Raw genomic sequence first — 12,270 nt, 5'->3', positions numbered from 1 at the left:
AAATGAAAGATTTTATTTTGCAAGGTGAAACTGATGGTATTTATTCGTGGAATGACGCATTTGGTAAAGGCTGTAGCGCGTTCGACGGGTTTTATTGGAATATTTTTCAAATGAAACGGAAGGCGGACACGAAAAAACCTATACCGGTTAGTTATTTCTAGAGACAAGACACCCATCGCGGCGAGGAGAAGGTTTTGAATTTCACCGCAGTCATCGAACTATTTAATGTTTAACTTTAGCTGAGATAACAACAACTTAACGACAGGACATTTTAATAGCGACCGGAATACCTAAAAACCCAATTAGTTTCTAAGCATCGCTACTTTATTTCTTTTTGTTGTCAATTCATGGTTCGGTGAGGTGGAGTTGCACCAGCGTTAATTGCAACTAAAACTGTGCATTCTACAAAATATTGTTCCATAAATAGGTGAATTTTTAGTAAAATAACAGGGATATCGGAAAAAGGGGATACAATAGCATCGTGAGGACCGATGGGAATTCACTATATGGGATTTAAGTGAGTCGTTTATTTTGCTGGAGTCTTGTGATGAGACGGGGATCGTTTGTGAGGAATCGGGAGCAAGGTCATAGTGAGCTTTGGAAGCGGCGAAAATCACCTTGCAGAGGCCCCACTAAAGCTGACCTGTCTGTCCTAGCCATACTATATATTATAGAAATCCTTCAGGCCATCCATAGGGCGAGGCTCTCATGAGCTAATGAGTGCCGAGTCAGCCCCCTGTGCGAAAACAATTATGAGTAGCGTGATATGTCAATATCAATGGAGACTTCTTATGATTATATCAATATAAAAAATGCTGAGTGAAAACGATAGCTCTACGCATTCGCTTGAAACGGACGATGAAAAGCATATTTGTTTTGTGAAGGGCGTATTCTTCAACTTAAAATTGAAAAAGAACATTCAAAGGTGTCACTAACTCAGTATGTACTCAGTACTTAATGGCAGATGCGCATCCATGGGCAGAGTTATAGACCCAGACGTGAATATAAAGACAATCAAAGATCCTGCGGTATCGTCACTAACGATCCATTTCAACTCGCTTCCGGTGTCATACCTGACCAACCATTTCCATCCCGAAACATATTGATTTCAAGAGAGAAAGTTTAGAAGGACTTACACTCGGTGCTCTGATTGACGCAAAAAAGTTCCGTTTTTTCCTCCCGCTAGAGACGCAAACATCCACGATACACTTGGGTGAAATGAATATGGAGGAACTCGAGAGGATCTCCGAGAGAAATATTGTATCCCAGGATGCTACCGACGTCAGAAACTATAAAATTATCCTGAAACCAAAAGAGTGAGAATAAATTTTAAGATTTCAATACGATATTACCCTTTCTCTCGGTATGGGAACAAGTCTCATGGAAAAGAGACTCAAGGATCGAATTATCGGTGGAGTTAAGAATGTGTATTGAAAAGAAACTTTCAGCTCCCCACAAACCCGATTCAACATTTTCCGAAGAGAAAATAACTTTTTAATGGGCGACGGTATCATATTTCTTAGCTTTTCTCTGAAAGACCCGAAAACTTTAAATTAGCTACAAAAGTTTCTTATCCACTTAGGTATATATATGTGTGTATGTCTGTGTGTGTATATATATATATACTATATAAAAATATATACTCTCGACCGCAGTATGTATGCGCGCGCGTGTGTCTACACACACACACACATACATACACACACACACACACATATATATATATATATATATATATATATATATATATATATATATATATATATATATATATATATATATATATATTTATTTATTTATTTATTTATTTATTTATTTAATTTCAAGATGATTTCACAGTGGATCTTAGCGTCGTAGTTGATGAATACGCATTATTAATTCATTGCGTAGACAAAACCATGCGATGCGATTAGTCGTTTAACTTATAATTAGCGAGTAAGGAAATGTGCTTATTTTTGGAATATAAACTCTGCAATTTTTTCCAGAAAGTGCATGGATTAATTATCGATAAATTATAAATACATTTGTTTCTAATTTTATAAAGTAATCCACTCATATATGTTCGAAGTGTTATACTCCGACTACACAGCATACAAATATGATATTCATACTAAAAAGAAAGACTCGTACTTTTCCACAGATTTTATTATACGGTACAACGCGTTTCACCGACTTGCGGCATATTCTATGCATGCTACCACGCACTTATTTTGAATACTTATATGTCCTTTTATTTATGTTTATATTACCAGGGTACACAAAATTTTATGTTTGCACAATGAAAACAATTTCATACAGCATCACTTGCAAATTACGCATGAATTCCGAAGGATATGAATACCTTTTATGATTCACCTAAAAGCGTGTGGTTACTACGTGATTTCGCCTCAAATGAATCAGCTGGTGAACGCGACGCAGCAAGTTTCAAGAGTTGATTGAGAGCGATTTCCTTTGCGCACTCATACATTACCAATATGCGATACAGTTCACATCAGTGCCAAGTATTTTAAAGAGATTTTTCCAGTATTATTACACCTTTTTCCTCTGATTTTCGTCCACCCTACCTCAGAAAAGCTTCTCTAAGCTTGTTATAGTTGTGGGGTGTTACAGTTGTGGGGCAATGGAATAGCAATTTCATTAATAAAATCAATTTGCTGATCTGGGCGTAATGGAAATGTGACGTCGACTCACGCATCTCCGTAGCTTTTGACCTGCAAAAAAAAGACTATGTAAAGAGGGTAGGTAAAGGACTGGACTGCACGGCGAGGGGAAGGGAATATTTTGTCGCGGGGAGATGAGTGACAACAATTTGGCCACGTGGGGTTCTTAAAATCCAACCAATGGTGATGGCAAAGCTGGAAATTATTAAATGGAAAGTATTTCAAACCATGAGCTATTGAACCAAGCAATGTCGGTATGGATCCCGGTGTGCTAATGGGTGATTATTTATTTTTTGCACATGAAATCCCACTTAACAAACGTCCGATTTGGTACGAGTAATAGTAGTATTTAGGAGAGGCGACCGACAGCTGAGGTCATTAGGGATGGACAGGAAAGGATGAAGGGTGGAGAGAAACCCGGCGTCGGCATTAGCCTACTCTTTACGAAAGGCGCCAAGGGGTCCGCAGCTTAACGTCCCATCCGACGGACAGCGTACTCACTCAAAGGGCCCTCCACAGAGCACTTCAAGTAAGGATCGAGATACCACTGAAATATTCAACACCGCCGGGATTTGAACCCGAGCCCTCTGGGTAGGAAGCCAGTGCGATAGCCACCGCTCCATCTCGATCCCCGCATTTGGTACGAATACGTAATATAGTGTCGTTTTCTCACTCCTGCAAACGTGTCATTTATTGCGGCCCTCATAAAAATATTAACGATCCCTCTTCAAAAGTAAAATAAATTAGGCAAACAAAAGTATCACCACGGGCAATTCGTGAACACGAAACATTCTGGTCAATTCTGCCTTCCGTCCATTCAATCTAAAACTATAACAGTAGTATGGTGCGTAAGTAGAATATTGCAAATGGAAAAAAATAAAAAACCTCGAATTCATTAGCAAAGCAATGAAATATTAGAATGGGTCGTCAGATGACAAATCCATACGTCAATGCGAGATATTAATCGGAGCCGGAGGTGGATACCTATTGATTGAATATCATGGGAGTAAAGAAATTCACTACTGTTCCCTAAAAATGAAATGTGAAAATTTTAAGTATTTCATTGTTAATCTTCTAACCTGCTGAGATCTCGAAGCCGAATTCCCAGTGGATATACCCAGTGGATATATAGTATCTTGAGTTGACTCCATAGTAGCGCGCTACTATGTGTCCTTTCGCCAATTTTCGAAGAGGAAAGCCTAAATTGTATTTGTCATTCAGCTATGGCCGACAATCTAATATAACAACAACCGAAGTTCTGAAAAAATATAACATGAAAATCAGCAAGTAGAGGTAATTAACTTTTGCAATTCTGCCCTTTGGTCTGGCACTCTTTCAAGGAGGATTAGAGAATAATATTTTAGTTCAAATAATACTTTATTTTCTGAGAGACAACGAAAAATGATAAAGCATTCTTTTAGTAAAACATGGAGGTATGCTTAACATATTACAGTCACTTCAATTACGCTGTTGAGATCATTTTATTTTTGGTCTCGAAAAGGGAATATTCTCGCTGCTATCAATGGACAGAGGTCTGGGACTTCGTGCCGCGTTCATTCGAAGTACATTGGCTTTCCAAAGTATGGACACTCACGGTGCCATATTGCGCTGACTTCGCCATCCTGCGCCATGCATTCATTTGCACACTTCACGAGGAACATTCCCTGGAAAGAAACCATTCAAATATTGAGAATGCTGACATGTCGGGATATAAACCTTGACACTATTTGATAAAAAATTGAGATGAATTATAAGACCGAAGAATTTGGAAACAAATTTTCTCGGGATATTTTCAAACTTCTTGGTACTTTACCCACTTCAATCAAATCAAACTTAGAAAAAAATGCCATTTTCAAGATAATTCTAATTAATAAAAAATATAAAGAAATTGTAACCGAATAATGAATTCTTTAAGATAGTAGCACTTTATAATGCAAAATTACAATATGTGTCAGATTGAGAGAGAGAAAGTATGCAATTCGGAAATGACTCGTTTAGCTAAAAACTCACAATAGGAAGCAGAATCAGATAATAAGATAGCTATTGTTATATCAGATAAAAATTCGTTCAATGGAGGAATTAATAAGTGATCTCGTTAAAATACAGTAAATCTCTAACGCACATGCTAATACATGTATTACTTTATCCTCTTATTCAATTTCCTCTCCTTCCAAAACGACATAGTACACAACAGTTCATTTAGCTACACACCTTATAGCAGTAATCACAAGTAAAAATACAGATGTCGACGGGGTCCAAATCTGGGTGGGAATTGGTTGGTTTTCCATGACAGGAAAGCATTCCGGTACAAACCAACAGGAAGAGAGATGCAAAAGCAATGTGCTTGCGGGATTGTGCTGCGGCGTTCACTGAATGAGGAAAAAATATATTTGGATGATTAAATGAAATTATAAAAATTATACTTTTGTCGCTACAATCGACGAGAAATTCCTGGGGAAATAACAAAAAAACAGAATGAAAATCTTATTCTACCAAATTTAATTTAGAAAAGATCTGGTGGATCTTACAAGATCCACCAAATATCATCTCATCTTGTATCCGAATTGAAGAGTTCATGGCTTCCAAACTAAATAAACATTTCAGGGCTTCCACAATAAGCCTACATTTGAAGGAGAGTTTTTTTTCAAAACTCTCTCAGCTTAATTATAAACCCGGCCGGAGAATTTAATGGTCGTATTATTTTTATATATTCTAAAATTGAAATCGATCGTCGGTTACCCTTATTAACTTAATTTTATGCATCATTCGTTCCCAACCATGGACTCCGGTCAACGAAACCTCGACACGAATTTTGTAGTTGTATCAAACATTAAAATATTTCCGTCAGCCACTATTTCAATTAAATATCGCCGTTTTTACGGTGGAAATAATTTGTAATTGGTTCTACTACTATTGTTATACTAATACTGATTATTCTACCTTTCTTGTAAATTATAAAAGTATGAGTACCCCTTGCTTCCAGCTTTTGTTTAGTAGCCCACCATTTAAGGTAGGCTTTCGATGGACACAAACTGTTTGGCTCGACCAAAAAAACACGGCCTGAGACCCCAAACTATAATAAACTGTCCTTCGACTCTGCGTACATTCTATCCACCTTCATTTCGTCCAGTATTCATATACTTTTCCAACCTCGCTTGCCTGGCACCTACCCCTCTTACACAGTCTCCAGCATTCCCGTTTGCCGACTCCGGTGGCGGTGGGGTAACGTCCTCGTCTGGTGTTTGTAAATGTGACCATTGTTATAATTGTTAATAGTCTAGTGTAAATGCCAAAATGTGCTGTTTTCAGACTAATTCTATATAAATAAATTCCATCACCAATCAAAAATCCATTGTTCATGCCTCATTTGGATTTATCCCTACAATGAACACTCATTTCTCCACCACCATTTATTATTCGTTTATTTCTTATCCATCAAATTGCTTCCAGTGCTGAAAAAATTTACTAACGAGCGTACACCTATTTACCACGCAACTAAATATTGAAAACAAGTCCCTAAAACTGAAATGAACGGAAACGAACACTATCACATAATGATTGGGCCAAGGTAAATTGCCTGAAATTTCGGTCAGGCAACCATATGTGTATAAGGTAACCGTAAGTGTAGCCATCAGGTTAGCAATTGTAATCAGGTTATCAGTTGCTATAGCAAAATTATAATCGAATTTTCCTAAAAGGGAGCATACATAGGATAAGAAAAACCGGATACTGTATAGCAGCACGAGTATTCTACATCACAACATTTCGAGCAGATCACCTAATATACATACGATGACTCTGCTGCATGGCTACCGCTTATACATAATTGCATTTTCCCATCCATCCAGTTGAATTAATGAACGTTGAGCTAACTTATGAGCGTAACAAATCTACGAAAAAGTACACCAATTACGCCACAAATGAAGCACAAGCCGCATGGGTAGTGACGCACCAAATTGAGTATCGTGGAAAATTGAGAATTCGATTAGCTGAATACGAACAGAGGATTCGCGCATGGAAGAAACCCATGTTTCCATATTGCACAAGATTACTGGTAGTTCCCAATCTGTTACGTCAGCCTTCCATTCACAAAACTCATTCGCAGTAAACAAACATTCAATTAGCACGGTTTGCGTTACGCATTTTCCACTTATTTCATGATTCCCCCTTTGACCTACCGCAATACGTTCAAAAAGAGACATAGAATTTGCAATCTTCTTTACATTAAAGACCAAAAAGAGCATGCTAATTTTCGCGGTTAACGATGAATCACTGTCACTGAACAAACGCTACGTATGCGGGTGGAAATCTTCCGTGGCCTATTTAAGGCACCGCAGAATGGATGCCATACAACGGACATCATTTTCTGTTATTAGCGAAGTAAGTTTAAAAACATATCTTCCTATATTTAAACCGTAACTGAACTAGAATAATTCTCTTCCAAATTAATACAAAAACATCGAGGCCTCCTTATAAATATTATGTAATTTAAAAATAGTGCGAAGAATAATTATTTTTTCTTGTCCAAGACGAAATCGAAAACGCGTCCACACTAACTGTGCATGGGTGAAAACTATCTATGTCCTGCACTCGCGTATACAGTTTGTAATTTGGCAGACCTGAGGTCAAAGTTCTTCCTCAGTTTTTTTCTATTTCTTCATAAGTTTAACATAAAAAATAGCATCTATCACTACCCAACAACAGGCTAATCGCGTTAGAGACGAGAAATATTGGTACTTCGACAGGGATAAAAATCGTTGAAAATTTACGCGTTACTTTATTCCAACAGTATTTAAACATTCTCAGGCTTGAAGCGATTATCAAACAGCCTAAATTAGAAACATCTCTCGTCGAAACAGTAAGGCATCAGGTGAATCATCTTCAAAAAGAATCTTTAGTGACGGGAGATAAGTTATTCGGCAACTGTTTTAACCAAAATTGAGCGATTAAGAATGAGTAATAAAATGATATCTTATTGTCCCATGAACATTTTGCGATGCATTTGTAAGCTCGAAAATTTAACTATGCAACCACACCATTTGGAAAAAAACGTTACTTTGAATTTATTGCAAGGACGGTAGATTAGGGAGACAAGAGAAAAATAGCGAATTAATGGAAAACCTGTAGCATGTGCCACGACTTAATTGTTGACGATGTAGATGATGATTGCATGCATATCGGTACTAAGGTATCAATTGCATTTACTTTCGGCGCGAAGACAATGCTTTTCCAGTACGGATGTCCTCTCATGATGAACAAGTTTATTCATTTGAGAAATGGTACACTTCAACCTTGAGCACTTTTCATTGAGAAATAAATTGCAAAAGTCCGTCACTATATTTAAATCTAACAAAATATATTTTTGATTAACTATCTGAAGACAATTCTTATCCATAATTTCCTGTTCAAGAAAAAGATTCTTGCCCCAAAAACAACTAATAAAATTACACCTGCTTAGAATTTTTTCACGCTGAATACAGTATAATCAGGTCCGTCTACGCGTGGTTAACGAAATCTCCTGTCAATCCGCCAATATTTCGAAATGGATTACCATATCATAAATTATATTTTATAGATATTTAATAATTATTAAACCCTATAGGGTAGGTATACAAAATTAAAACCAATCTCATCCATTCTTGATTTCGCTCTAAAGAACTTTGAACAGAATAATTAGTATCGGAGAAAAGCATCTCAACTAGTTAAGAAATTAATTTTTTGAATTGTAATTTTTGTAAACGCGGTGATAATGAACGTGTATAATTAAGGATGAATTGTCTTGAAAATACTACTAAAATAACACTAAAGTAGTAAAGATTAATAGCGTATAGTTATATGTAAAACATATTTCAATAATCACAGATTTCGATGAATTTTTCATTAAAAGATCTCCATCGGCTAACTGAAATTATGTAGAGAATTACATTCTGTAATATCATCAATTACGGTTAATAAAGATCCTAATATTTGGTTACAAACCTCAGGTAATCAAAATGTCACAACTTCAAAATCATCGTAAAATCCTAACGACTTCTCAGGATGTGGACCACAGGCGACGCAAAAAATCAGTCAGAATTTTACATCCCGCTTGAAGGTGTGCACCTCGCTTTTAAGTTTTAATGACCGCTTTAGTGTCTCGTGATATAAAACACTTTATGGTACATGTTCCGCGGGCAATAAGATATTTTTTTTCAAATCGACGTAATGAAGAGAAAACATTAAAAGTAAACCCTTTCCAGAAAATATTTCTTTTAACTCCCCAGCAGTTGCATCAAAGAAACGTGCAAGTAATGAGAGAGGCAAATTAAACGGGGGTATTATTACTTCAATAAAACTTACTCATTTTTTCACCGGTGTGGCTTGTGAATAAACACTCCAGGAGTTGCGGCTTTTTCACAGCTAGTGATCTCAGCTATGGAAGTCGTGGAGGAGTGACGGAGAGCAGTTAATGAATGGCTCACTGAGAAGTCAGTTCGCTTCTACGGATGTGGCACCGACGTGTAAGGTTTTTATACACGCCGCCTGTGTGCTCGCCCACGGGTTTACAGGGTTCCCTAACTGGAGGTATAAAATACTCGACGCATGCGCCAAGAGCTAATGACTCCGTGGGGGAATCAATCCCCCTAATACGTGATCGTTTACCTCTTCCATCTCTTGAGAGAAAGGGAGAGAGAGAAATTGCGCCTCTGGCCCCATCGAAGTTCGCCTGCGATTACTTTACAGTTTGTTTGTTACCGAGCTAATCAATCAGCCAGCAATCATGACCAGTTGATCGGATGGGGGCGGATTAGGTGTGGATAGTTGGATGAATGAAATTGCCCTGGCTGCCTTCCCTTTAAGGCGGTGGATCCAACACAAGGACAATTTCGATGGAAAAGGTACGGATCCAAAATTCCATCAATTAACCATAACTGTTTATGGATACAAGGTAAGTAATCCATGTGTGTTTGTATTATGGCGAAAAAACAATCAACCTCAAATATTGTCGTTGAGCCTTTGAGAATAATTTGCCGTTCCCAATTCCTATGTGGAATCAGGAGAATTTCTATCTTCTCCTCATAAACATTCCAACTGATTTAAGTTCCCATAATCCTTATGGGAACAGGAGAATTCATTTAATTCAATTTCAATTGTCATTTTTTTTGTAACGCGAGGGTTTAAAAAACTCTCCAAGAGGATGTTCGAGAAAAGTTGGGAGGCAAAAAAAAATTGTTTGGGCGAAACGCTTTTATCCCTAAAATAAATCACAGTCGGAGGAAGACAAAAATTATTTATATATTATATTTTATATAGTCGGAGGAAGACAAAAATTATTATTATATTATGGCTTACATAGAAATATGAGAAGGATATATATTTCAATAATTCAATTGAAAAATTATTATAGAGATGTTCAAAATAAATTTAAGTAAATCTAAACTCATATTTGGTTCCAGCCGATGAATTCCTCTCTCCATACTCCTTATCACGCGGAAAAGAATACGGGGGAAGCTATTTAAATCTTAATTCCTACGCTAGGGAAACGAGTAGAAAGCAAACGGTGTAGCCAGGAAGTATATTCTGAAGCTCAATACGCATTTCTATATGCGTATATAAAATGAAACTAGCATATACCCTCCCTCTCCCCTTTTACATGAAATGATGATCACTATTGCATTTCACTACTTGTCCTAGCAATACTGGTATTAATGTAATATTGAGTTTCATCAGACATATCGAGCCGTGCCACCCTTTACTACTTTATTATTAAAAACCAGAATAGTACCTATTAATACGTGGAATATTTAAAAATATTTGTCCAAAACTATTCTTCTGTCAAAAATGTTGGTTTTGCGTTATTGACGGCGCCATTATCAACTTTTAAGATGAGTAAATATTTTTCTTCCTCTTTCCGTAAATTTTATAGTTTGCGTTAACTGTACGAAATGCTGCTGTTTCAATTGCATGGCCATTTATGACATGAGATATTTATGCAATAGATACAGTTGGAATCAATGATGTATTTCGACCGAATTTACCCAAAAACTAAAACTTACCTTACGATTCAAGAGCAACGCAAGCAATGACCACGGTGAGAACACAATAGTTTAGCATGGAACGGCTTCATCAATTCGGACAGAAGAACTAGATCGTGAGATAGTGGTCATGGAAATTAATTAATCATTCAAGTGGATTAAAAGAGGAGGGAGGGAGAGACAAAGGAATGTGAAAGCTTTAAATGGAATAAAAGTGAAGGAGTCCCAAAAATTAGTCGATAAAATTCTGAAAGAGGAAATGGGGTAGAAACAGTGGAGGAAATATGGAAAGATCTTAACAATGGGATTACGAGAGCTCCGAGGGAAACAATAGGAACGACAAAAAGAAATTAATTGGGAAGCCATGGTTTTCAGGGGAGACGATGAGAACCATAAAAGAGCGGCAAATTGAATAAGACCAAATTTACTGGTAAAACCGAGATAGATTCAGGCAATATGAAGGGAAAACGTGGAACAATATTATGGCACAGATATTAAGGGCAATACCTTCATTTAAGCTGGGGGCGTGACGCGTACGAGGATAGCCTGAGCCCAGAAATAAGTGATGGTAAGACAGACATCACCATGGGTAGTGATAGCGAACAAGACATATAGAACATATAATATAGTATTTCCGAAGAATTACTCGGAATTCCAGGAAAAATGGAGAGAAGGACATTTTCGGTAATTTTGCAGAATTTCAGAGGGATATGTAAGACCCTATGATTCTAAACACTTTGAATAGCCATCCTGAAGAAGTGAAGAGGTTAACATTGGGGTTATGTGAACATTTTAACTCCTCAAATGGAAATGGTGCAAAATAAGAATTAAATCGTCAACAAAATGTAGGAGAACTGAACAAAGGATTACTTAAATTAAAAGTAATAGAAAATAATATGGAATACAGTCAGAATGTATTTATTTGCTTTACGCTCGATAATGAACAAGAATATTCTGTAATAACACTTCATTCGATGGGAATCAAAGCTTGAAGAGCATGAAAATAATGGAGGGACGGGTCACTTATTTGACAAATGTAAATGAATTATATCGCTCAAGTAAAGAAAGTGAATGAATCAGGGTGAAAATTATTAGATTGAGGGTGAAAAGATGAGTGATGAAATTTTCTAATATTGTCCATGTTTTTTTTTTAATTTAAGAGAGAAGTAAGGGATGAAAGTAGATAATAAGAAATCCAAAATATTGATACTCTCTCTATATAACTTTTACAAAATTGCGACAAAAATTGGCGCGAGTGGAATTTGTGTATTTGGACAAGGTTAGAAAATTAATGGCTCAGTGGTACGGAAATTAGAGGAAGAATGGCTTTACCATAAGAAGCATTTACGTGAAAAGAGGCTGATGAGATTTGTGTAAAGATTCAAATAAAAACTTAGATTAAGATAATGGAAAGAACAGTGTTGTGAGTTTCGTAACCTGATATTTGTGGAGCTAAAGATGTCTCAACAAAGGTGGCTTTTGAGATGTGAAAGAGGCGAACAGGGAAAATGAACATAAGAGAGATGAAAAGATGAGAAGAAGAAAATCGTTTGGGATAATTCTTTGGAAAATAAAAGTGTGCAAAAAAGACATTG

General features: G+C 36.7%; 1 long non-coding RNA gene across 1 annotated transcript; it reads right to left on the bottom strand.

Annotated features, from left to right (window-relative positions):
• Window positions 1-4,103: 4,103 nt before the first annotated feature.
• LOC139694372 (uncharacterized) lies at window positions 4,104-9,072 on the bottom strand. The gene is made up of 3 exons (XR_011702124.1): window positions 9,000-9,072; window positions 4,872-5,029; window positions 4,104-4,324 (listed from the first exon to the last, which is right to left on the bottom strand). It is a non-coding gene; the product is annotated as an uncharacterized lncRNA (long non-coding RNA).
• Between the last annotated feature and the right edge of the window lie 3,198 nt (window positions 9,073-12,270).

This window comes from Hetaerina americana, unplaced genomic scaffold (genome assembly GCF_022747635.1).
Source record: "Hetaerina americana unplaced genomic scaffold, ioHetAmer1.1.p SCAF_5, whole genome shotgun sequence".
Taxonomy (NCBI): Eukaryota; Metazoa; Arthropoda; class Insecta; order Odonata; family Calopterygidae; genus Hetaerina; species Hetaerina americana.
The sequence above is the reverse complement of the archived record's forward strand: the minus strand, read 5'-3'. Positions and strand labels throughout refer to the sequence as shown.